Here is a 25,310-nt window from a genome sequence, read left to right as displayed (position 1 = left end):
CCAAAACGTGACTAATTCAACGGTTCATTATGCCCATAGAGATATGCTAGAAATGATTTTCAGCCAAATCTGAGGGGATCACCACTGACCAGCAAACCCATTTGTTGATATGGCATGCAATGACTCATATGTATGAAGTATGGAGTAGACAAACCTAACTGATGTTTTTAAAGCCAAGGGTGCAGGGCAAATTTGTTACCAAGCAGGGAAGGCAGAATATTCTCATTGCGGTTAAGCAAAATACCCAGCGTCCGAAAAGTCTCTTTTGACTCAGCTTCATATAATGCATCAGTAAAATGCTTATTTTTAGAGTCCTCTAACATTTTAATGTACCGAATATGTTGTTTTTGATAGTTTTCCTTATCATCCACTTTGCCACTTTTAAGCCATCTTCGTTCAAGACGACGTTACTCCTGTTTCTCACTTAATAAATCATCAAGTGGTTGAAGGGGCATGAGTGTCCTATGAGTGTCAAGGACACTACTGCAATCATTATTAAAGCGTGTGTAATACACACTGTGTATAGATCATTCACATCACCAGAGTTTAAATCTAAAAGATACACTTCAGACTGCAGATCTTTGGTTAGGGCTGAAGGGTCGACCTTCGTATAATTCCTGAGAGTGCAAGTTACTTTAAGAGCAGGAGTCTTTCTCTGTTGTAAGACACAACTGATCATTTTGTGATATGAGTCATAATAAAGACCAATATCCCAGAATTGCAGAATCTAACCAATTCTTCACTCTCATGGGTGATTATCAAATCAAGGATATTACCTGATCTGCGCGTGGGTTTTCTAGACCAAAGGAGTTAAGAATGTTCAAGAAACGAGTATCATCGGATTTATCAGGCTCATTGAGGTGGAAGTTGAAATCCCCTAACATGATCAGTCTGCCAGGCAACAGGGAAACCTCTTGAAGGAAAACCACAAATTCCTAACTGAATGCGGGTAAGGTAAATATATGTAGATAACAATGTAGTGGACTCCATTGTTAGGGTCCAGGATACTGGCATGTTCAAAAGTGACTGAGTTTGTATTCAACTGTTGAGCCCTGAAACCAATTTGTGTCTTGCTGAGAATTCCGATGCCACCATGGTTACTAGTACCACGAGCAAAGTTTTGAAAACAGTACTCATTAGGCTTTAATGCTCAAATAGTAACTGGGTCATCAGGACCCATCCATGTTTCAACCAAAAACATGGCGTCAACATCTCCTTGAATAACTGACTGACAGTTCTACAAGCCAATGTTCACCATTGGTTCACGACTAATGTGGGGAATGATTAGATTCCGATCAGATCTTTTTTCAACATGTTCAGTTCTAGTGGAGAGGGGTCTATGAGATGACAAAACTGGTATTGATTTTTTCTTCAGCACTGTTTGTTATTTCAAATTTTGGAGTCTGACGACGAGTGCGTACACCACCAATTTGTCGCCAAAAACGTTTTTTGGCATGGACGCTATACCTGCGCACAATGAATCACGTGATGTACTTCGTTGGTTATATTGAGACGGTCTATAGCAATTATATCAGTACGCAGACATCACACCGATTTAATATGTACTTTATATTGGGATTTTTTCCGAACTAAACCCGTTTTTTGGCATGATCACTATACCTACACACAACAAATAACCGGAGGTACTGGGTTGGTTATATGACGGTTTATAGCGATCACGTATTCGCCAGTACGCAGAAATCGACATAGAAACAGAATAAAGACACCAAAGAGTCCATTTATGAAATGAATGGTCAGTGTTTTTAATTACACAAGCTACTAGGCTCAACTAGTTGTCAAAATTGACATTGGCCTGTAGCAAGACTCATATTCATAACATTATAACAAATGGTGAAAATTGGATTACGTTTTGGTGAAAATAGATCTGTTTATTTTTAGATCAGAAATTGTTATAGTAGTTAATTCCCCTGTATCCAAATGATTATTAGTATCCATCCGTACTTAGTGACTTAAACATTTTTTTAAAGTGTAAAATAATACAGTTGTGCCTTAAACAATAATTTTTTTAAGTCTTTCATTTAGGTGCCTTAAATAATAATTTTTCAAGTCTTCTTATCCATTTGACCTGGAGGTCTTCCCTTCCATTTGACCTGGAGGTCTTCCCTTCCATTTGACCTGGAGGTCTTCCCTTCCATTTGACCTGGTCGTTTCCCCTTCCATTTGATCTTCCTTGGTGTCGCATTGGTATCCTTCTTTTCGCCGCAGAAGTGACGTAATTTATTAGCAATAGATGAATACAATTTTGGATATATCGCTCTGCACTACATCGTTCACCCGGTACCTATGCATTGAACCATAGATGTCAAAGAAAGGCTGATCACTCGCACCTGTAAAATTAGTATCTTTGAAAAGAGCGGTATTGTATTCAATATATGTTTGCTGAAATACACATGTGATTAGTGCAATCTGCTAAGTACATGGCGATCTATTCAAAAATTGTATTCATCTATTGCTATGGTAGTTAATCCGATTATTACGTCACTTCTAAGGCGTATTGTAACAGATTCTGAACATTAATCTATGTTTGCTGACATACACATGTGATTAGTGCAATGTAACAGATTCTCTTCATTTTGTAACTGGTTAAGGGCTGGGGTATGAACGTTTGGACAGTATTTATTTTGGGATATTAGAGCACACCAGACATATCGAATTGCATTCTGAATACGAAGAATGTCATTCTGATATCAAATGATTTTTTGAAATTTGCAATTTAATACACATTTTATGGCAAATCATTAAAATTGATATTTTGATATTTAACAGTACTTGAAGTAAACTTTATAAATCTGATGATTTATACTTAAAGTGTATGTAGATGGGATGAAAAGCCGACGATCAATTAAAAATTTTGACCTTTCGTATTGAAGATATGGATTTTTTTTTTTTAAACACCAAAAAAAATTAGGTCTTTTTGGGAAAAAAATCCATATCTTCAATATGAAATGTCAAAATTTTCAATTGGCCGTCGGCTTTTCCTCCCTGCTACATACACTTTAAGAATATCTCATTAGATTTATATAATTTACTTCGAGTACTGTTATATATCAAAAATTTGAAAAATATCAAATTTTTTATAATTTGTCATAAAATTTGTATTATATTGTGATTTTCAAAAAATTAAAATTATTTGATATCAGAAAGACATGCTTCGTATTCAGAATGCAATTCGATAGGTCTGAGGTGCTCTCATGTCCCACAAAAAATACTGTCGAAACGCAATAAACGCTCATTTTAGATCCCTTAATGGTTAACTGGTATTCAATCTACCCGTAATTACACAATTTGTAAGGACTATGATAATAACCAAACCTGTTCACATAGACAGCACATTGGCCTAGCTATTCCAGTTGAAATCCATACACCCCCCTATGAAAGACTTGCCCTTAAAGGTACACAACGTATTGTTGGTCGAAGCAGCCAAACATTTTTTTTTCATTATCTAAATCGATTTTCATTATCTAAATTAATATATTATTGAAAAATAACACTTGATGTTTTGCCAAAGTTACTTTGAAAACTTGCTGGATTTATTGCTTCACTCTTGTTTATTCCTAAGTTAGTGTGAACCACTGATTGGCCCATTATGGTTGTCTTTTAAACAGGGTTCCCACGGTCCTTGAAAGTCCTTGAATTTAAAAACACCTTTTTAAGACCTCGAAAGTCCTGGAAATTTGTACAAGGTCCTTGAAAGTCCTTGAAATTGCTATTAAATAAGTTAAGAAGTTAAACCGAAATATATTATTTTTCAGTAACTGTTAACTTTTTTGTAACCATCACAAAGTTTTTGCATTAGCCTTCATTGATGAATTATTAATTTTAGTCCTGCTCATTTTTTTCTGACGACACATTCACCATAATCATTTGTGGTAATTGACATCACAGTTATACCCCAATGGCTTATGGGATTTACCAAAAAGGTCAATTGTTTTCTTGTTGATGTTGATGTTGATGTTGATGTACGTATGGGGTGTGTGTGCATAATAGCGAGTTTGTGTAGGTTTTTGGGGTGTACAGCCTGTCTCAAAAAAAATCAGATGATGGTGGATGCGATATCGCTATTTTGACGTCGCCATTGGATTAACACATAATCATGAAATCTTCACAAACAATTCTAAATTTGTTATGTGGTGTCAAAGCAAAATTATCTTACTCTAAAACCGTTGGGGTTCTGCAAAGTACCCCACTGCAAGTATGTTAATTGTCCATTTATAATCGCTAACCGTGTATTGTGAATGGGGCTGTCAGCCCTGTATCTTCGCCAGCCTCGTACGTCCGTGTTGCGTGTCCTATGCCGCCTGAAAAAAATTGTGCAAGTGAAAAGCGCCCTCTTTGGCAATTGGAAAATACCGTTGTGACAAGATGCTTACATCAACGTCACGGGCGCAGTCTTAGCTCTCAAATGCCGTTCGTTCTGTTCAATTTGCTTGTTCCAGTTTCGAGATATATTTATTTAACCACGAAAGGGTAAAATCACAATTGTGCCACTTTTACTAGGGAAGAGAGCTGTACATGTAAATCAATGATAGCTGATGTTCATGCGTCTAATGCACTCCCCTTTCGGGGCGCATGCATTAGACGCATCAACATCAGCACGCGTGCATTATTTTGTCTAATATCTCTCCCAACAAGTAATACGCGTTCATTAAAGTGCGCAATATTTGTTTGCCTTTTAACATGTCTGAAGTGACTAAGAGAACAGTATTTATGATAAAATCATTGACATGCACATGTATTTAATTTTTACAGCAGAATGTGAAATATTTATTTATCTTTTAATCTCTTTTAAGTAGGAAAAGAGAATCATCATTCCTGCATCATGATAAAACAGTAAAAACAGTCATAAAAATTTTGTATTGTGTAATTGATGCATTCTTTTGATTTTACGAAGGAACTCTTGATAAACTTGATGCTATCACTGTTGCATATAAGCCCACTTCCCTAGTACATGTAGTAAAAGTGGCACAATTGTGATTTTACCCTTTCGTCTTTAACTAAACATACCTCGAGATTAAAACAAGCAAATTGAACAGAACAACCGGCATTTGAGAGCTAAGACAACGCCCTTGACGTTGATGTAAGCATCATGTCACAACGGTATTTTCTAATTGCCAGAGAGGGCGCTTTTCACTTGCACAATTTTTTTTGAGACAGGCTGTATGAACGTTGGTGTGGGATTGTGTGAAATAAAGCAAAAGAAAAAGGAACAGACAGGAATATAGAAGGGAAAGGCAAGCATATAGGAGAAGGTGGAGAAAGATGGGATGGGTGAGCAGAGTACTGGGGAAATGTGAACCAGAGGTAAACTGACCTAAAATCATTGAAAATTTAGGGTGTTCCTGAACAGTTGCTTTGTTACTAACTTACGTGCTTGAAAAATAGCTATAAAATTCTGACTTTGTACTCGATCGGTTTTAGCGCAATTTAACCGAATCGCACAAATGCACAGTATGCAATAACGATGTCGTATTTGAATGCTGGGCATGCGTGTATGTGATTAGTGATCAGCTTTTCTGCAAAGGCGAGTGAGTATAAATGCAGCTTTTATCACATAATATAAACACTACTCTTTACTTAAGGGATCGGGAATGAGCGTTTTGAGCGTTTCGACAGTATTTTTTGTGGGACATGAGAGCACATCAGACATATCGAATTGCATTCTGAATACGAATAATGTCTTTCTGATATCAAATAATTTTCATTTTTGAAATTCACGATATAATACAAATTTTATGACAAATTATTAAAATTTGATATTTTTCACATTTTTGATATATAACAGTCCTCGAAGTAAATTTTATAAATCTAATGATATATTCTTAAAGTTTTTTTTGGTGTTTTTGGAAAAAAATCCATATCTTCAATACGAAAGGTCAAAATTTTCAATGATCGTCGGCTTTTCATCCCACCTACATACACTTTAAGTATAAATCATCAGATTTATAATGTTTACTTCGAGTACTGTTAAATATCAAAAATATCAATTTTTAATCATTTGCCATAAATTGTGTATTACATTGCGAATTTCAAAAAATCGAAATTATTTGATATCAGAAAGACATTCTTCGTATTCAGAATGCAATTCGATATGTCTGATGTGCTCTAATGTCCTACAATAAATACTGTCCAAACGTTCATACCCCACCCTTAATGCATATTATTTTAATGCGGCAATACTGGTTCTAAATATTTCTATCAAAAATCGCCCATTCATTCACAGTTTGCTTTAACATTTCAGGGGGATAAAAGACCAAGCATTTTATGGTCCAATGGCAATGAACGATTGACTGCATGTAAACCAATCAGATGAGCTGTTTTTTCTTACAGCATATTTCATTGGCCATTGATCAATTGCTCATCGCTATCATATCTGGACTACGAAATAAACATTTGTATACATGGTATATAGTCTCCTTAAGGGATTTCCTCTTTTACATCGACAAACACACATTATGGGAGGCAAAAATATAGGTAGTATTAAAGCAATAAACGCTCTGTAAAATAAATTCTAGAAAAACTCTAGTTCAAATCAGGGATTCTAGATTCGCTTGGGATGGATAACTTCCCAAATCATTTTTATTTGCGTTCGTATAGCCAATGGAGGTCCTGAAAAGTCTGGCAGACGCACAGTTTTCCTTCTTTGCATGCCACGCCTGGGAAAGAGAAATCAGACATGAATTTTAACAAATATGAACAGACGAGAATATGAACAAATAAAGATTAAAGATGAATGTATTTTCATACTTTCTGTTCTTCTATACTTACGTTCCTCAACACTCCCTCCGTTCATCATCTGAACAACTTCTCAGGATCCCACGTGTTAATTTATCATCTGCCGGTAAGCGTTCCTTTCGTTATGCTGCCCCTGTAGCTTGGAATTCACTTAAAACTCATTTTTTTCAACATGCTTGTTTTCGCGCCCTGAGAACTTTTTGATGATTTTTATAAATACTCTCCATTATCATTGTTATTTTTATTACCATTTTCTTTGAGAATGAAATTAATAGTGGTTCCGTCTGAAACTTATTATAAAAACACATTATGTCTACGACAAAAACAGCATTGATGATGTACAAGTCAAAATGACCGCAAACAAGTCTAGATGACCTCTGACCTCATATTTAAGTACATCACTTATAGACCGTTGATAATAAGTTTCAGTAGTCAGGACTTTTTCATTTCAGAAGTGGGCAAAGGCGATGCGGCAAAGGGACAGGGCAACTTAAAAGGGTAAGAAAATTTGAGGAAAATGGTTGAAAATTGGCTAAAAGTACAAAAAGGAATAAAATACCAGCATGAGGGAAAGTGGTTGCAAACTTTGACCGCGTGATGTAATTACACCTTAATCAGTTTCAGGATCATACAAAATTAACCTCATTATGTTAAAAATCTTCGTTTTGTTACCACTTCGGTAGATAAATATCGTATTACAAATAAGTAAAGCATGCCTATGGATGAACAATCGTGCAACAGTCATTTATTACAGATGTATAGTAGTGTGAGAAAATATGCGCAAAAGTGAAATATATACATTTGTAGCTGCAGTTAAGATATGTGCGTAAGCTGATAAGCATTGTGCGTCAGGAGTAGGTGCAGAACAATCGACCATGCCTACTCCTCTTTTCGCCAAACGACAAGTGTTTCTGAAATGCTGCTAAAATAAGAAAACCTTTAATGGTAATTTATTGCACATTCTAGGGAAGCGTGGTTACCTATTTTAAATAGTCGAGTGAGAGGGTTTTCAATGAAATATTTATTGTGTCAAAATTGAAGCATCCTATGTATAAAAGAATATTACTGCACATCATATATAACGATTCGTGATACCCAATTGTGGCACATTTGATGTCGTTTAAGAGGCGGAGAATTTTATTTCAATTTTATATACACCAAAATATTTTTTTAATTGAGCAAGAATAAGGATAGAAAAAAAACGTTGAAAATTCTATGTAAAAATTACATTAGACCCCGCCAAAGATTACTGTATAGTTTTTATGGTAATCTGATCTTTTATTTCCTTTAAAAAAAATTGAGGTCTAATGTGGAATTTTTATATAAATGATAAAAACATCGAACGTGTATACAAGAAAAATAGTAGGCTATACTGACACACATGTATATATATATAATGTATTGTCCATATAGAGGCCCATTTATTGTCGGATTTCTGTATGTAAAACACGCATTTAACAACAATTGAGCGCTATTAATACACATTAATGTTTTTAGGCAAATAAAATTCCAAAAGAAGCCAGATGTGGTTCCTTGCACTTGAATAGACATGTTGAACAGATATGTTGGTCGTTAGCTAGCGTCTTGAGGAAGAAGCTTGCGTCTTGAACTCAAAAACTGACAATAATTCTGATTTTATATGAGCCGAATTATATAGCGCAGTGTATAGGTCAATCGTGGAGGTAGTCTAAAAGCAGTGACCTATGGCACACAGTGTCATCGCCCCGATATCTTCATGGCAGAAAATGCCATGGTAGGTTGAATCCACAGCCACGGATGGCCATTGTGTTCCCACCTGTTTAATAGTTTTTAAATGCATAGTGGGCTGAAGGACATCCGACTAAGGCTAATGACATTAGCCTGTGACTGACCTCTGTACGGTCAGCGAGCATACATAAAATGAAAATTCTATGTAAAAATTACATTAGACCCCGCCAAAGATTACTGTATAGTTTTTATGGTAATCTGATCTTTTATTTCCTTTAAAAAAAATTGAGGTCTAATGTGGAATTTTTATATAAATGATAAAAATATCGAACGTGTATACAAGAAAAATAGTAGGCTATACTGACACACATGTATATATATATAATGTATTGTACATATAGAGGCCCATTTATTGTCGGATTTCTGTATGTAAAACACGCATTTAACAACAATTGAGCGCTATTAATACACATTAATGTTTTTAGGCAAATAAAATTCCAAAATATGGTACGTTTTCTGCCTTTGCTTGTCACGTGGTAGGCCTATGTTGAAGTTGCGATTATATGTTCAAATAAGTAAATCTTTTATTTCCTTAAAAAAATTGAGGTCTAATGTGGAATTTTTATATAAATGATAAAAACATCGAACGTGTATACAAGAAAAATAGTAGGCTATACTGACACACATGTATATATATATAATGTATTGTCCATATAGAGGCCCATTTATTGTCGGATTTCTGTATGTAAAACACGCATTTAACAACAATTGAGCGCTATTAATACACATTAATGTTTTTAGGCAAATAAAATTCCAAAATATGGTACGTTTTCTGCCTTTGCTTGTCACGTGGTAGGCCTATGTTGAAGTTGCGATTATATGTTCAAATAAGTTTCAAATGGATACCAACAAGACAAGTGGCCGAGCGGTCTAAGGCGCTAGGCTCATAGAGTATCAAAAGCGGTGCGCCGTGAGTTCGAACCCCGCCTCTGCCAAACTTAATTTTAATTTTTTGAAATTTCATATTGGGGAAATGTGACTGGGAGAATTTATGTATGGCGTGGAGTGGTGTGGACCATGCTATTAATAGCACAATATCCAGATTCAAAACATTCTTCCCTCTAAGAACCGAGACCAAAATATTTGTTGAGAGAAGTTCATGATGAAATTTGCTCCCGTTTTGGAACTTTTTCTGAATTCCACCTATTTTGTGTACGGCGGGAAATGTTACAAGCAGAAACATGGCTGTGCGATGGGTTCGCCGCAAATTTATACATGGAACGTTTTGAGCGGCGCACACCGACATCGCCTGGCTAATAATTACTTTGTACAGCAGAGATACTAAAATAAATACCCGGAATCGATACACGTGAATGTGCTATGCACGATGTTGATATTCAGACGAAAATCTTTGGATACCGGGGTAGAAAATGATGAATATCTCCCGTAAATGATTTTGTATAAAGAAGCCAGATGTGGTTCCTTGCACTTGAATAGACATGTTGAACAGATATGTTGGTCGTTAGCTAGCGTCTTGAGGAAGAAGCTTGCGTCTTGAACTCAAAAACTGACAATAATTCTGATTTTATATGAGCCGAATTATATAGCGCAGTGTATAGGTCAATCGTGGAGGTAGTCTAAAAGCAGTGACCTATGGCACACAGTGTCATCGCTCCGATATCTTCATGGCAGAAAATGCCATGGTAGGTTGAATCCACAGCCACGGATGGCCATTGTGTTCCCACCTGTTTAATAGTTTTTAAATGCATAGTGGGCTGAAGGACATCCGACTAAGGCTAATGACATTAGCCTGTAACTGACCTCTGTACGGTCAGCGAGCATACATTCGCCATTGTCATCTGCTTATAGACTGTCTCTACGATAGTCTCCTACACAGCCAGTTTGTGTCAGTCGGTCTGACACTCGTCAATCCTGTATGTTCGTGATAGCCACATACTGTCTGGCCCGAGACTACCTCCACGAGGTTCTACGCTGCGCTATTTAAAATCTTGAATTTTGGTCACTTTTTCAGCTCAAGACGCAAGCTACTCTCTCAAAGCGCAAACTAACGACTATCATATATGTTCAAAATATATATTCAAGTGCAAGGAACCACATCTGGTTTCTTTATACGAAATCATTTACGGGAGATATTCATCATTTTCCACCCCGGTATCCAAAGATTTATCGTCTGAATATCAATCGTGCATAGCACATTTACGTGTATCGATCCCGTGTATTCATTTCAGTGTCTCTGGTAGTATAATGTAATTATTAACCGGACGATGTCGGTGTGTGGCGTACCATGCTAACGCGTTGGTTTCGTTATATGGACGATACCCTTGTGAAGTTAAAAAAAGCGAACAAGTCCCCTTCTTTGAACACATCAAGGAGGCCATACATGTCCGGCGGGAGGAACCTTCGCTCAACAGAGGAGAGGGACTACGCCACAACCTTTCAAGGACCTACGACACAGCAATCAGAAAGCTACCCCGGCGACTCTTCTGTGACGTCATACCATCAAGTGTGTCACAGGTGAACAGATTCAATATTCATTTTATTATATCAATGGTTGAGTTACACTGTAAAACATTTGTACTGTATTTTTCCGTAGAAATGACCTATATTTACCAATACATTGGTCAAAGGTTATGGCAATCAGATTTGAAACATGGTGTCTGATAGTAAATTTTGTTTGGTAAGACATGCGATTTTGCAACAAGTAGCTTCCAGATTATATAATGTAGCATTCGGTCATATTAAATGTTTAGTTTTAGTTTTGGTTTTGATTTTGGTCACGTGGTTTCCTATTATCCTGCCTAACCACTTGACTCATAAGATATCGAATTCTTTGTTTCTACCTTTTGTTAAAAACTGAACATTTGTATCAGGCAGATTCGGTTTTCGTTTCAGTTTCTTATAAGTGGTGTGAAGAAGAAAATTATTTGTTTTGAAGTTACCTGATCTACATTTGAAAGCATTGATTTAGTTTGAAAGCATTGACTTGAGACTACGAAATAGCCATGGCTTATTTCACTGTGAAAATATATAGACCATCGAAATATTTCCACCGACATTACAATAGACACTTGACAGGTTATATACTTGAGTGATATAATATACACTTCAGTGATATAAACACTATTATTCACAACTCTATTTATGATTGACTTTTAGTCAATTAATTTATTAATTTGGGTATCGCATGATGTGATAGGCCTAGACTTAGAGTAAAAGAAAGATGGAGAAAAGAGAGAAGAGATCCGACAGGGAAAGAAGGTGCGTGGGTGTGTGTGTGTGTGTGTGGGGGTGTGTGTGTGTTGGGGGGGGGGGTAAGGGTAAGGGGGAAAGAGAAACAGAGGGGAGAGAGCATTGGAAGTGGGAAGAGAAGGAGGGGGAGAGGAGAGCTCAAGAGTGGATTGGAATAATAGGGAAGAGTCGATATCGAGTGTGGGGAGGGGGAGGGAGGAGGTTATATAGGTGGCGGAGGGAGCATAGGTAAGAGGTATGGGTTGTGCTTTCCGGGGAATAAATTAATTCATAATCAAATCATCTACATCATCATGCATCGTTTATATTTCAGACAAATACACAAAACACCCACCCCACCCCCTCAATATATGCACATGATTTCTACATGTAGGCCTCGTAGAACTCGGGTGTAATTAGGTGAAATGAAAGTGTGCCACCTACGGCAGAGAGCATCAACTGTCGCCCGCGCACACCGACATCGCCTGGCTAATAATTATTTGATGCAGCAGAGCTACTAAAATAAATACCCGGGATCGATACACGTGAATTGCTATGCACGATTTTGATATCAGGCGAAAATCTTCGGATACCGGGGTAGAAAATGATGAATATCCCCGTAAATAATTTCTTCTCAAGAAACCAGATCTGGTCTCATACACTTGAAAATACGTGTTGAACAGATATGATAGTCGTTAGCTTGCGTCTTGAGAAAAGGCCGTGCGTCTTAACCTCAAAATCTGACCAAAATTCTAATTTTATATTGCGTTGGTCCTGTATGGACTACAGCGCGCAGGCTATAGCTGCACTCACTACTCCAGTGGAGGCAGTATGACCATTGATTGCAATATCGTATACAAGCTTACTCACACAGCGAGAAATCAATTACCCCGGCTATTGTCAGTAGCCTTAGTCAGGTCACTTGGCTAATTATGCGTCTCATAAGGTCGGAATAAAATGACCATGCGTGGCTGTGGATTCAACCTACCATGGCGATTTCTACCATGAAGATATCGGGGCGATGACACTGTGCCGCGTAGATAGATATCCGATAATGAAAATGTTAGCACAATAGGCTATTATATACGTATGGTTATAGGCCATTATACTTTTGGTTAAATATACCCTCTTGTGTCCTCCCAGCACAATAGTGTTATGATTGCAGACCAGTTCATCTCCACTTTTTAATCCCTTGACTTTTGGTTTCTGAACAAAAGAGAAACCAAAACTAATGATTTGAAATGAGGGATTGGTATCGTCTCTATACGCCGTAGAAGTGACGTCATAATCGGATTAACTACCATAGTAATAGATGAATAAATTTTTTGAATAGACCGCCCTGCACTACAAGCAGATTGCACTAATCACCTGTGTATGTCAGCAAACATAGATTGAATACAATACCGCTCTTTTCAAAGATACTTATCTTACAGGTGCGAGTGATCAGCCTTTCTTTGACATCTATGGTTCAATGCATCGGTACTGCGTGAACGTTGTAGTGCAGGGCGGTATAGTCAAAATTGTATTCATCTATTGCTATGGTAGTTAATCCGATTAACTACGTCACTTCTACGGCGTATAGCATTGGTATAATTATATCAATATTGTATTCGTGATCCTGTGTCAAATACTGGGGTACCCAAAAAGGGGGTTTTGTTACATTTTGATGTTCAGCTTGGACTTCAAAACAGTGTCGCATGAGTATTCCTTCACTTAGAAGATTCAATTAGGTCTTAAATTGAGGTTAATTTATTCTATATTACTCATGTTTTTATCCTGTTTTAGAATAATTTTTAATTATTTTCTTATGACGTTTGGCATGAAATGTGCCAAGGGTGGATTAGGAGAAGGATTCGTATCGTAAATTTGATCTAAAACCCCCATTAAAAATTTGAATCTAGTAAAAAAATGTCTAAATGAACTCCCAGACATCTAAACCAAGTAAATAAATACAGAAGGTCATTTAAAACACTAATACTTGCTCAGAATGATTGTAAATGTGGAAAAAAGAGTTGGGGTTAAATCCCACCTACTTTGTGATTGTTTTTGCCTGCACTCTCTCATTTTTGAACCGATAAAAAAGAGGTGTCAAAATGCTCAGGAGGATGAACCACTTCAAATGAGACGTGTAGGTAAAATGTTTAAAACATTTCATTTTTTTACTATGTAACACAGGTACCCCAGGTGGTGACACAGGACCTCGTACGTTAACATTCTAATTTCCGTGGCGCAACATCAACATCAAGACGAAATTTGTTTGGGAATAGTGCCGTAATATAATCAGCCTGCTTAAAAATAGAGGGCGTTATCACTCTGCACTAAAGTGCTCAATATTATCACTTATAACACTTCAACGGTACAGTGCTTAATATTAGCACTCTAGTTGGGAGACTATACCTTGAAATATTATTGTATTGTTATTCTGTGCCCACAAATACAAGAATGTCAGAGGTACACAACTAAAAGGCCACTTTTTGTATGTTATGGAAGCATAACTTTATACCACTTCAAGTGCAAATTGTTGAACCAAAAGATGGGGTTAACTTAAAAGAACTATTTTTACACTTAGGGTTACTTGAGTTTGGCTTGTAAGTCTATTTACAATATAAATCAAAACCGAAAAAAAAGCTTTATAAACAAGGCACACATATATTGTACAAGCACATAATGAATATTCATTCATGATATAATGAACACTCATGATTCTTACCAGCAGGGCCGTAACACCCAAATCTTTTACAGCAGTTGTGGGCACCGATGAAGTTAACTTCACAGGGTGTATTATATTCAAGGCACTGCATGAAAATAAAAGGGGGAAAAGACAAGACAGCTAGAATTATTTTATGTCACTATTCGTGGATAAGGTGTTCTTTATTTCAATGACCTATTGGGCTAATCCATTTAACGTCCACACTCCCAAATATCTTCCACAGAGGAAGTATGAATTTTAAATAGATTAACCACATTAACCAACTCTATTTAAAACCCACCCTATAGAATATTCAATTTTAATCTTTCTCAGAGGGTGTATGAAATTCAAATGGCGCTGCCTAATGTGCTCATTACAGTTGAAATTCATTTTCTCCCCATGGAAGATATTTCTAACATCTTCTAAAGGGAGGGTGTGGATATCAACAGGAACAGCCCATTTGAGATATCATCAACAATGTTTGCTCCGTACATAGTACAATGATTATACAGGGTGGGCCATTAAAAAGTTCACACTTTTTTGATGGCTTATTTCTCAAAAGTGCAAACACATATTGAAATAAGTTGAACATATTTGTAACCCTCTATGTCTGGACTGTCATTGCTGAAAAGGGCATTAACACCCATGGTCTAATTACAAAATGGCGGCCATTTGAAGCAAGGGGGTCAAAAACCACTTTGCACACACGTAAGTCAAATGGAGCGGATGATCACGCGATATATGGTGGTCGCTGGTTCACACCACAATGGATTAGGAACAAAGGAAGAAAAATAACAGTACGCATGAAAGTTCTGTCAATGTTTCTCTTGTAAATTAACCATATTTAAATAAATATTTCTTTTTCAAACAGAATATGTAGCCTTCCAGTTGAACAGAATATGTAACAGTAGCTTTAAATAATCTGCGCAGTTAACGTTTGTTTGCAGTCGCATTCTAGATAATGTGCATAATTTTATACCCGAGTCTTCATGATGGTTATTGCACTATAACATAAATCTTATATAGAGATATAACAAGATAAATTTATAAATAGGTGTCAGGAATGTCTCTCCTTCTCTTCGGAAATTATTTCTCATTATTTCTTCATATAGACACATGTAAACCGTAACAGTGCTTCAATGGAAACGAGTTATTTGTCTCAAATTGTCATGAAATTAAAACTATTGCACTAGAAAAGTAAGAATACAAGTAAAATCATATTTGACTCTGATAAAAATAGTTCTGTTCTTCATTACTGCTTATCATGGTTCCATAAAGTCACGTATTTATGCATGCCACAGTGAAAATGCTTCTGTTCGCGAAGAATACAAATCATCGCACGATCGTACATATGGTGAACTGCTCTTGAAGTAACCCTGGTGCGTCGGATCCTTGTGAACGCATCTGTAATACGTCTCCTCAGCTCCCGTAAATTCCTTGGCGGACCTTCGGCATACACAGACGCCTTGACATCACCCCAAAGCCAGAAGTCCAAAGGTGTTAGATCAGGACTCCTCGGAGGCCACTCCACATGATGTCCAAGGCCGACAACACGATGCGGAAACAACTCCTGCAATCTGTCTCTAACAAAGAACTACGCCCTGCGGATGGCCCCGTTCGCTTGCTGTCCAAATATTTGGACCAGTTGAGGCTCTAGTTGATCATTGATTATGTCGAGGTAAACGTTTCCATTTATGTTCTGGTCAACGAATATCGGTCCTATCAACCGGTTGTTTCCTGTGACGGCTGCGAGAACACTAACTTTGCGTTTGTCATGTGGAACGTTAAAAGCAAAGTCTCTCGGAGGATTGCCTTTCGGTGCATACATCCGTACGTTTTGAGAAGAGACAGACCCGTTCATTTGAAAGTTTGCCTCGTCAACAACAACAGCGGTATCAAGAAAGCGACGTGCTCTGTTAACTAACCAGTTACAAAACTGAAGTCGCCGATTTGGATCTCCTGGTTGCAGTCCATGACGCTTAAGGATCTTGTAAGGGTGCCATTCGATATCGTGAGTGATGATTCGTCTGAACGTTGTCCTTGGAATATGGGGACAATTGTTCCGTCGAGTACTCAATCTTGGGTTGGCTTGCAAATCCCTTCTAACATCGGCAATGTGATTGGCTGATCTTCCTGTTCGTGGTCTCCCACTGTTAGATTTGTTCCGATTGAGAACAGTTCCATGTATGTGAAACTTTTGTTTAATATTATAGATGTGTCGGCGTCTAGGAAGTCTGGTATTCGGAAACTGGTTCGGCCATGCATTCAGGACAGAGCGCACCTTTCCGGTTCTTGAAATTTCCTCCTCGATGAAAATTCGTTCCTCCTTTGTAAACTGCCGCATTTTGAACAACAAGAATCACCTCAAAGTACTTACACGGGTATCTGTAACATGAATGACAAGAACGCACGCAAGGCATTTTAAATTTGAAGTTCCCTCCAAAACTAGTGTATTTGTTATGTAAATGAGCATGTCCAATCAGCCTTTTGTGTCAATTTCACAGGTGAATGATTTTCAAACAGTAAACAACTCATACACGCATGAGTCCGATGACCCCGGCAATGACACTCAAGTAAATGCATATAGAGTCATCAAACTTTTTAAAACTAGCTTAAGCCTAAAAACTTAATATGCATGATCATTGTCTATAGTCTTACGTGTGTGCAAAATGGTTTTTGACTTCTCTGCTTTAAATGGTCGCCATTTTGTAATTAGACCATGGATGTTAATGCCCTTTTCAGCAATGACAGTCCAGACAAAGAGGTTTACAAATATGTTCAACTTATTTCAATATGTATTTTCATTTCTGAGAAATAAGCCATCGAAAAAGTGTAAACTTTTTAATGGCCCACCCTGTACATGTATGCTCCAGGAACGTGTAAAGAGTAAAGCTGAGTTGAGGTTTGGGCTACGGTAATGGTATATCCTACGTCGTCTTTTGGTCCTGAAGCATATAACATATAATATGTTCACCTTTAAACACTGCGTAATTTCTATCCAATGTTGGTTCAATTATGAACAACTCATTTGTTGGACATTAAAAATATTCCATTGAAATAACACATGCATAAATGACTTACCCAACAGCGGAGTTGTTCATTCTTGAACTAATGTTGTGTAAACATTACCCAAATGTTCTAAAAGTATATACAACTTTCGACTTCCATTTGAATTTATCTCTACTCCTTTTTGTCATGCACTAATTTGATCTTATCGAATAAAATTCCCATTGAAAATAGATTATGCACCCTCTGTAATCTCAATGAAACTGAAGACGAAGCTCATTTTATGCTTAGATGTACTCACTATTCTAATATAAGGGAGAAGATGTTTTCTGAAATAGGTGATATTTATGTTGACTTTGATAACTTAGTTGATAAATTTATTCTACTTATGGGAGTTAAAGATTACGATTGTATTCTACCAGTAATTAACTTTGTTAACTCTGCCTTTGAGCAACGTACTAATGTGGAAATCTAAGCTATTTACATAGGTCTATTGCCATTTGGTCTAATACCATTTGGTCTAATTCCCGTTACAAAACATCAGTGATTGAGTCGGTCCGCAATACGGGGTCGGCCATTTTCTTCTACAGGGGGTAAATTATATTTTATCTGACTAGACTTAAAAACTACCCCTAGCTTCGTTGTGTTTAACAAGGTAATCGAACCTCCATATTTTTTTCTGCGAGTAAATCATCTTCCTTATGTTCCTTTGGCTTTTTAGTGATAGAAAACTCCATACAACTTAAAAGAAAAAGTTACAAGAAACTATTAATACTTAGTTGAAGACTGTAGAGAAAAAAGTGCTAAAATAACACGTCTGCCGTGATGTGATATTCATTTACACATCTAATGTTCGTGCATTATATATTTTATACAATACTAAATTAGATTAACACTGCTTTGACAATAATGTCAAGAACAAATTTCATAATAATGAGTTAAAAATTTTTGTAAATGGACAAATTATTGAAATAACATGAAGCAGCATCCTGCTACAGTAATCAATAGCTGCTACAAAACAAAGATATCAGATCATACTTTTTCTCTGGTTCTGGTGGGTGTGCCTCTTTCAAACAGTTCATCATCTGGTTCTCCTTCAGCGCTTGCAAATGCCACCACAAATGTGACCAGGACAAACACAAAGAAAACTGTCTTCATTTTGTGTGTGTTTGTGGTAAGTAAACCTGAAAGAAACAAAATGCAACTAGTGGCAAATGGTGGTCATAGACCACAAACCTAGCTGGGGCGTGTTGGTGTTGTGGAGGTATCTGACACCTGCAAAATGTCCCAAAAATGTTCCCCTGGTCATGAGGTTTGTTGTCACCGAGTTTGAGTCCCGTACTCCTTACAGATGTCCAGAAAATGCAATTCTAAGATCTTACCCCAGATGACCTTTGACCTGATCCCTGCAAAATGTTCCGAAAATGTTCCCCTGGTCATCAAGTTTGTTGTCACCAAGTTTGAGCCCCGTACCCTTTACAGATGTCCAGAAAATTTCTGAAGATTTGACCTCTGCATGACCTTTGACCTGACCCCTGCAAAATGTTCCCCTGGTCATGAGATTTGATGTCACTGAGTGTGAGTCCCATACCCCTTACAAATAGCCAGAAAATAAAATTATAAGATTTGACCCCAAATAACCTTTGACCTGACCCTTCTAAAGTTTTCCAACATATTCCCCTGATCATTAAGTTTGTTGTCACCATGTTTGAGATCCGTACCCCTTACAGATGTCCAGGAAATGCATTTCTACAATTTGACCTTTGCATGACCTTTGAACTGACCCCTGCAAAATCTTCCCTTGGTCATGAGATTTGTTGTCACCGAGTTTGAGCCCCATACCCCATACAGATGTCCAGATAATGCCATTGTAAGATTTTACCCCTTTAATGACCTTTGACCCCAATTCTGTATGCACGTTATAGGCGTGTGGTATAGCCGATGCATATGCAAATGGCATCATTGTACTATATAATGTGTGACAGAAGAAGCATTTTGAAGGTATTTGGTTAAATACTGGAAATGCCCCCTTAATGACCTTTGATCCCAATTCTGTTTAGACAATATGGGCACTGGATATAGCCGATACATATGTGCAAGTTACGTAATTGTAGGGTGTATCGTGTAGGAGGAGTAGCATTTTAAAGTTTGTTGCCAGAAGAAGAAAGAAAGAAAGAAAGAAAGAAGAATCGGATAGAAAAACAGTACCTAGCTCGGGGGGTTGAAAACCCCCCAGCTAGGTAAATATGCTTGATAAGAAGATTGATTATGAATGCTCTTAAAACATATAAGTACATAGAGAAGAGTTGCAGCTTGCAGAAAAGCAGTTTGGTTCGGTAATCACGCATAATTACTAATTGTGGGCTCTATCATTGTAAACCACGCAATTACCAACATGGGCTAACAATAAAATGTCTTTTTTTCTCAGTCTATGGCAGATTGGAACAATATCCCTAGAAGATGGATATTAAACTCTTTAGATAATAAATTATCAACTCTGCAATACTTCCAGCAAGAAAATCCACGTTTGACCATGACAATATACATCGAATATTTAAACAATCGAGTAAAAATTCTCATAGATGGATGGCCATTGGATCAAAATAATTATACGTGTTGTTGGCATTTTTTGTTAGAAGCTGACAACCCTTCGGAACTATTTCCATATCACTTTGTATGGGGAAACATTCTTGTAGACATTATTATTCAGACATATTTTAGAAACTAAGCAATTTAGTGTACATAGGACATATTTTTTTATATTTAAGTTTTGGAATCAATGAAAAACACTCAACGGAAACATCTAAAAGTGTTTTTTGTTGACCTTTGTTTCCTAAAAAACACAAAATTTTGTGCGTTTTTGTAAAACTTAATTTAATTTAGTCCTATATTTTCCTCTACATAGTTTGTTAGAAGCTGGCAAGACTTCAACACTTCCTATGCGCAAACCACATGTCATAATGAAAATATATGTTGCCAACGATCAAAATGCAAAATGTCATTTTGCGAAGTTTTGGGTCATTTCGTTTAAATGTACAGATTTTACACAATAATATACAAATAAATGAATTTATTCACTTTTAAAATGATCAATATTCTAAATGCAGTTTTTGAATGAAGTGGAAAAGCCTAAAAGATGGATGTTTCTGAAATGGTCACAATGGTTTACAAAAAAGGTATCACATCGTTATGAATTCGGCAAAGTGACGAATCGAGCATTTTGAGCAAATTGAGTTACTGTATGCTTGTGATTATGTTTCAGGCGATCTTTCATTTCCACCAAAAATTATTGATAAATCTTACTTCCCGACGTAGATATTGAAATTGTGATTTGGACGAATCGCGCCTAAGTGCGATTAATGAATTTGACCAAAAGACGAATCGTATACTTAGCTGTACAAATCAGGTTGATAAATTGTATAGTATAGCTGGAAACTCCGATTTTTCTATATTACATGCCATATACTGCACTGTTATTTTTGATACCAATGGGTAGCTATAGGTATCTTCTATCCAGGGATGTCAAAATAAGTACAAACATTCCCCGCACGATATCGATATGGTGTAATTATGTCAGAGCGCCGTCGCAAAAATTGGGAAATTATACACAAAATATAGTTTTCACTAAATATTACGGGGATGACTAATTATAACTTAGCCTATATACCAAGTTTAGAATCTATAGCCTTAGGACAACCACCAATTTTTACATAAAATCCCCAAATCAAGGATGAGTACTATAGTTTACACGTAGTTGAATGCGGATTAATCCCCGTATGTATCTCTTTGCGCAGCGATTGACATAAAGCCGAATAGCTGTAAATACAAGTTTTGAGGGATATATCGATTGTTTCAGAACATGCAAGTATTGCAAATAATTAATGCACATTCACTTCTATAATATATATTTCAAATGAGTGCTCACTAATGTTCTCATATTTTAGAAGGGCCGATGGAATGGTACCAATATTTTCAAACGCCGTTTACTCAGAACAGCGAATTTGCGGATTCGTCACTCTGCCGTATTCATAACGACATAATGCATATTTTATTTCAAAACACTCTAGTTTTGTCATTTTTGTACATATTGCTGTTAAATGTGTCATAATTTTATCTCAAATTATTGTTTTATAAGCTAACAAGCTTTCGCAACATTCGATACATAATAATACTTGATTCTTATAGAATATGAATACCAATGTTAAATAATCTAAACCCCTTCGAATGTCGATTGTTGAAGCCACGTTTTCATACCAAATAACGATGCGTAAAAAGCGAATCGTTCATGACTGGTCTTGGAATAGAGCGCGGCATGCAGGTAATGCATAAACTAGAGAGATCTGGCAATTATAGAACAATAATTCAAGATTCCAAAGTGTTGCTTCTATAGGTTTATTTGGCCTATAATATGTACATGTGCGCATTAAAAACCAGTATTGCCGAACCTCTCTTTTTTCGCGAATTTCACATTAATTAGATACCCGTTAACGCACAAGGAAAGTTGTAGATCATGAATCTACCTAATAACAAGTGCAGGTTGCGAACAACATGGTATCTATGCAATTCCAATGTAATGCGCTTTGGGTTCATACAAATACAAAGAAGCAAAATGTTCGAGACTTACCGTGTTTGTATACAACTATTTCAGCGGGATACTATTATGACGTTTGGTAAAGTTAACAACAAGATGTCGGATGGATGCTGGATGGCTGCAAGTTTCTCTTACGCGTTTGATAATAGTTTGTCTGTCTCACAAAAATATCCTAATATTTATACATATTTTGCGGACCTGATAATAGTTTAATATAATATCATAGGTTTATAAGTTTTTTCAGATATTTAGGCAACTTTCACGCGTATCATTGTTTTACGCGTGATGTGTTTATAGGAAACGTTAATTATATAACTACATGTATATAGTAGAATAGTATTATATATCAAACAATGAAATTATGCAGAACACAGACAGATCCATTGCACTTTCAAAAAGTACAATTCTTGAAACATATTTTGTTGCTGATGCATCCTATCCTTTGTTGTGTTTGTAAGCCCAATTGTCATATTCATCGGAATTGCGCTGCATAAGCGACATTGTATTGTTATATTATTCAAAACGGTTTGAATCCAGGTGGTAATACAATCATCATGATAGTAGATATGCGATGATGAAATTATCAGTTTATAGCAAAAAAATGTGTCACCATTCTTAATCAAGCCAAAAATTACTACCATAATTATTCCTAAAGGGTCACGAATGATGCTCCTGAATAAATACAAAACAGTCTACAGGAAATATTTAAATGTCGGTTTATATAACATTTTTAAAAACATGCTGCAAAACACTTTTACTCAAATTCACTTCAGAATGCATATCAAAGCACACTGTTTGATTAAGTTAACAATATCTGAATCTTTGACGAAAAGTAGAGCGTGATTTGACTATGATTTTGCAAGAACATAAATACATGAAATCATTTAAAATACACTGTTTAGGACTGTTACTTATCTAGCAGCCTTCTTGTTGATTACAAAGATCTGTTGCACCCAATGTTCTGGACGATTGATGTATCACTTGTCCTCTGAAGATTTCTCTTCAGCAAAGTCCACTGTGGACACTCTCACAGGCATCTTTTTAAAGGTACATAAATAACACATTAGAAAGCCTAACCACTTTCTAACTCAGATCTGCCATGAAAATAACTTCTACATTGTCTTTATACCAAAGTAGTAAGCTATAATTCTCTCTGTCACTTTTACCTTCCATCCAATGGGAACTTCCCAACATCATGCTATAAAATTGCCATTATTAAGCCATTATGGGAATTTCTAAGATACAAAAATAGATATGATTGAATTTGTTTTTCTAATAAAAACGATTACTTGAAAGGGGGTTCCCATCTCTCATCTCTCTCATGAAATAGGTTCAATAAAAATTCCCTTTAAAAGGGAAGGCCAGCCTCAATGCAGAAGAGGTCTTGTAAATAGTTTGGGTCACCGTGAAAGGCATTTTTAGGATCACGCTTACATCCATGTTACATGACAGTTCACCAAACCATCAATGGTGAGAACATGCACACTGAAACAGCAAAAAGCATTAACTCCTATAACTCCTGTCAACTCTTTAATTCATTACTCCAAATTGTTCTGTATTTTTGTCTTTACTGCTTTTTACCCATGCTTATTATTAAAATCAAGAAATTCACTGGAGTTGTTAGTTAATTTGCTATGTAAACTCAACTTACATGCACATTTTATTTTAAAATGATTTTATATTATTTCGCAATGTATAGTTTACTATAAAGTAGATAGTGGCAAGCACATGATAAAGGACTGATCATTCACTACAATCTTCACTTTTAAACTGTATTTTTTGAATGTGTTGATTGTTAGTCCGAAACTCCTGCAAAGCTATGGACCATGATGGCATCTTACCTCCTGGGGGGGGGGGGGCCCTCAACTTTAGAAGTGACGGGTATGTGCCTACCGGGGTCGCGAAGTAGGGGCCTATCGGGTACAAAGCGTTATTTAAAAAAGGGGGTCATTGGGTACAAGCAAAATAAAACAGGGGGTCATTGGGTATAATATTTTGAAAAAAGGGGGTCATTGAGTATAAGATTTCAAAAAAGGGTCATCGGATAGAAAATTTTTTAAAAATGGAGCAAAATTTTGAAAGTTTCGGCATAATTTTGAAAAAATTGAGCAAAATTTGAAAGTTTCGGCATTATTTTTTGGCATTTTGATGATGCTATTCTAGAAAATCTAGAAAAAAGGGGGTCATTGGGTAGCCGCAACCAAAAAAGGGGGGCATTGGGTAGCCGCAACTAAAAAAAAAGGGGGGTCATCAGGTACGACTTTAAAAAAAGGGGGTCATCGAGTATAGTCGACTTCAAAAGAGGGGGCCTATTGACAGGCACATACCGTCACTTCCAAAGTTGAGTGCCCCCCCCCCCGGGTCTTACCTACTCCATTCTGTAATAGTCTGCATTGTGTGTTTTCTCAGTCTTCAATCATTTTGTTGAATGTAATTTTATGAATCAAATAAAAAAGATAGAAAGTGGCCTCACTTTAGTTATGTGTCATTTTACAGTATTTATAATTTATAAAGTAAGACAATAATTTATTTATTTTCTATAAGTGCATGTCAAAATATGGGATATATTGTTCAATATTATAGCTAGCCCTTATTTTCCATCGGATTTTTCCCGTTGAAAAGACAAAACTGATGTTAAAGATAGCAATAATATCATCAATAACATTTTGAGTCAATTTTATCCATAAAACGATACAGGATAGGATAGATATTTCCTTTGACTTCAATGTGGTCCATATAATCAAGATTTTGATTCTACAACATTATTAGATCTGTTATCAACATATCAATTATGCACTCCAGGCAACCAAACATCATGCTATGCTATGACCTCGTTCCAGTGATCATTCTCCGCTAATTACTAATTGTTGACCATGTCATTTTTTTTGATATGCTGATAGCTGAACAAGTTTATGTTTATATGTGTAGGCCTAACCTATATGATAACTTTTTAAGTCATAATTAATTCAAACATAACTTTGGCAATACTCAATCGTTTTCGTTCGTTGAAACGGCAAAACATACTTTCTTTTCCTTGCAAATCGAATTAGCAGACACCAAAAACATTTCCACCACAAGAAGTAAAAAAAATAATTCATACCAATAGAAGAAGGCTATAATCTTAGCTAATCTTTAGTGTACACAAATCCCATCTCAGAATTAGGTACCAGCCCTATGGGCTGGCGAAAAGACTGACTTAGATGAAGGGTGACACATCCGCCGTAGAAGTTGAGCCCATGTACAGCTCTGTTTGCGTTGCGTGGCAGTGGTCTGGGCTTGGTTGAGTGCTGAATTGAATATTTTGACTGTGGGTTT

General features: G+C 36.5%; 1 long non-coding RNA gene across 1 annotated transcript; it reads right to left on the bottom strand.

The window, feature by feature from the left end:
• Nucleotides 1-5,174: 5,174 nt before the first annotated feature.
• On the bottom strand, nucleotides 5,175-22,183 carry LOC140140862 (uncharacterized). Its single transcript, XR_011857323.1, has 4 exons — nucleotides 22,029-22,183; nucleotides 18,443-18,588; nucleotides 14,420-14,504; nucleotides 5,175-6,674 (listed from the first exon to the last, which is right to left on the bottom strand). It is a non-coding gene; the product is annotated as an uncharacterized lncRNA (long non-coding RNA).
• Between the last annotated feature and the right edge of the window lie 3,127 nt (nucleotides 22,184-25,310).

Source organism: Amphiura filiformis, chromosome 19, assembly GCF_039555335.1.
Source record: "Amphiura filiformis chromosome 19, Afil_fr2py, whole genome shotgun sequence".
NCBI lineage: Eukaryota > Metazoa > Echinodermata > Ophiuroidea > Amphilepidida > Amphiuridae > Amphiura > Amphiura filiformis.
This window is presented reverse-complemented; position numbering and strand designations above follow the sequence as displayed.